Raw genomic sequence first — 3,423 nt, 5'->3', positions numbered from 1 at the left:
TATGAAAAAGGAGTGAGGGATGAGGGAAAAGGCAGATTAACATTGCTGCAATCTGTGTCCAAAATGGTCAATTATGATAAACACCTAAATCGGCCAGGCACATTAGCTCACACCTGTAATCCCAACAGTTTGGGAGGCCGAGGTGGGTGGATCACTTGAGGTCAAGAGTTTGAGACCAGCCTGGCCAACAAGGCAAAACCCTGTTTCTATTAAAAACACAAAACTTAGGCCAGGCGCAGCGGCTCACGCCTATAATCTCAGCATTTTGGGAGGCCAAGGCAGGCGGATCACAAGGTCAAATGATCGAGACCATCCTGGCCAACATGGTGAAACCCCATCTCCACTAAAAAATGCAAAAATTAGCTGGGCGTGGTGGAGCACGCCTGTGGTCCCAGCTACTCGGGAGGCTGAGAAAGAATCACTTGAACCTAGGAGGCAAAGGCTGCAGTGAGCCAAGATTATGCTGCTGCACTCCAACCTGGCGACAGACAAGACTCCGTCTCAAAAAAAAAAAAAAAAAAAAAAAAAAAAAAAAAAAAAAAAAAAAAAAAAAAAAAAAAAAAAAAAAAAAAAAAAGAAAGAAAGAAAGAAAAAAGAAAATGGTTCCCTGAAGAACTCAGAAATTTTATGAGAAAAAATAACTTCGCCAACTTAATACCCAAACTTTCTTTAGAGATATGTTTTGTATAAGGAACTCCCTAGACATTTCAAACCAAGTAGCTCTTACAATGTAAGAGCCCAGCTCCCAGCTTAGAAATAGCTAATACATATTTAAAGCAAATAATTCAACAAAGCTCACTTTTCGCAATTTATATTTTTTCATAGGAATATATTTAAATGAAGGATTCCTATTTATTCTAACTTTTTCACATAAATTCAATGAGATGAAACAAAGTAAGGTAAGGTGCTATATTACATTAATTTATAGACTAAACTTACGTCGAACTTACATTTGAGTTTATGACCCACAGACTGTCATCTGTGAGACACAGTTATGTAACCCCTCTCTGGGCAAGTTATGTAACCCCTCTCTGCTTGTTTTCTCATCTGAAAAGCAGAGTGAATAATTATACCTGCTTCCTGAACTTACGTAGCTTAAAAGACACAAAGAGTACTGGTACCTAAAGCTCTAAATATTTTAATAACAGAAATATCATACAATATCATTAATAATTAACGTTTTGAAGTGTTATTTCATTATCTTTCTGAGGTTTGAAATAAAAATATATTATTTACCAAAATAATCTCAAATAATGTTACTATTTTAGCAAATATCTCATTGTAAGTACCTGTTATAGTTGTAACTTTTTAGGCAGCAAAATTCTTTCAAATAAGATTCAAAGTTTTTTTTGTTTGTTTGTTTTGTTTTTTTGAGACAGAGTCTCGCTCTGTCACCAGGTGCCAGGCTGGAGTGCAGTGGCACAATCTCGGCTCACTGCATCTTGCCTCCTGGGTTCAAGCAATTCCCCTGCCTCAGCCTCCGAAGTAGCTGGGACTACAGGCACGTGCCACCACGCCCGGCTAATTTTTGTATTTTAGTAGAGACGGGGTTTCACCATGTTGGCCAGGATGGTCTCAATCTCTTGACCTCATGATCCACCCGCCTTGGCCTCCCAAAGTGCTGGGATTTACAGGTGTGAGCCACCGCACCCGGCCTCAAAGTTTTAATATTATTATAGGAAAGAGAGACTATTTCCAAAATCTTGGACAAGGAAAAATTCCCTATATCAAAGAACATTATTTTTATCAATTTTACTCTACTAAACAGCTTGGTAGAAGGAAATGAAGGTGAAGAGTGGCCATAGAAAAGAGACAAACTTTCAGCCTGCTAGAAAATTAAAATCATGTGTTTAGTTCAGCACCAAAGTGTAGCCATATTGCCCTGCTAACTGAACTAACATTGGATATATACATAGGACATGTATGTTAACTAATAGAAAATCCAGATGGGTCATCAGTTAGAAGGCTGGGCAGACACTCAAAAGGTAGCAAGGGCCTAGTTGTCAAAATCAAGTTGGTAAGTAAAACTCTAGTAATTTGGAGGTGAAAGGAGAAGGGAGAAGGGAGACTGCTGAGAATCCAATCCTTGACAGGCTCCGCATGAGGTCCATGACAGAAATGCAGGCATGGAGGAAAGGAAAATTCAGATAAGGACTGGGATATCTTGCAAGGTGATTTAATGGTAAGTCTCAAAAATTAGACCTCCTTAAATTCCTGCTACCCAAGGTAAGGAATAGACTGTAGACAGCAACAAAGCTACAGCTATGGGTGAAGGTCAAATGGCGCCAATTTGAGAAGACAAACCTCCATGTCTGTTGACATCCTGAAATGGAAATCTTGCTTGGCAGAATACCTCTCAATGGAAAGAATACTAGCAGCATCTAGTGGCCGGCCTCTGTAAGCGCCCCTGGACCCAGGTCCTTAGGTAGAAAAAGTGCCATCCTAAACATGGTGAGCAATTGATAGACATTAATGTATTTCTTATTTCTGGGAGAATGACAGTAGAATTAATGGCAATTGTCCAGATATACTTATCGTTTCATATTTTTCATCACTCTATATATAGCATTAAAGTAATAAGTAATTAATTTAGAAAGAGTGACATATGACGTGTTTCCTGTGCTCAGACTACATATGGTTGTAGAGTCTGCTTGGATTCTACTTCTCTATCTACGACTGGTGTTTTTAACTTCCTTATTGCAGAAGTAGTCTCCATATTGTAATATTAAATGGAAGATGGATTTTTTATGGTTTGGTATTTGCCTTTTTAAATCATTTACTCTTAGTGATCAACATATAATTTTCATCAAAATTAAATGGTGATCAACATGATTTATTCCAAATGTTCTGAGAATCGTTAAGACGATTTGGGAGAAGTATTCCATTGAAGAAGCAAACTTATGAGAATTTTGCCAAGCATCTGGGCCTGATAGTGCATAAGTGTGGTTTTTCAAAGTTAAGCGTATTTAATAAAATATCAAAAAGACCTTAAGTCGATGGAAGAATCTTTTATAAAAAGAAGTGTTTGATAACTGAAAAAATCAGCTAATTAAGCTCCCCTTTAAAGACAGAAAAGAAATAAAAATTACCTGAATTTATTATTATTATTTTTTTAGTTGGAGATGGAGTCTCATTCTGTCACCAGGCTGGAGTGCAGTGGCGAGATCTCAGCTCACTGAAACCTGTGCCTCCCAGGCTGAAGTGATTGCCCTGCTTCAGCCTACTGAGTAGCTGCAGCTGCAAATACGTGCCACCATCCAGATAATTTTTGTATTTTCTTTTTTTTTTTTTCATTTATTTTATTGCATTTTAGGTTTTGGGGCACATGTGAAGAACATGCAAGATTGTTGCATAGGTACACACGTGGCAATGTGATTTGCTGCCTTCCTCCCCATCACCTACGTCTGGCATCTATCCCCTTGC

This window comes from Cebus imitator, unplaced genomic scaffold (genome assembly GCF_001604975.1).
Source record: "Cebus imitator isolate Cc_AM_T3 unplaced genomic scaffold, Cebus_imitator-1.0 Scaffold1155, whole genome shotgun sequence".
Classification (NCBI taxonomy): domain Eukaryota; kingdom Metazoa; phylum Chordata; class Mammalia; order Primates; family Cebidae; genus Cebus; species Cebus imitator.
This window is presented reverse-complemented; position numbering follows the sequence as displayed.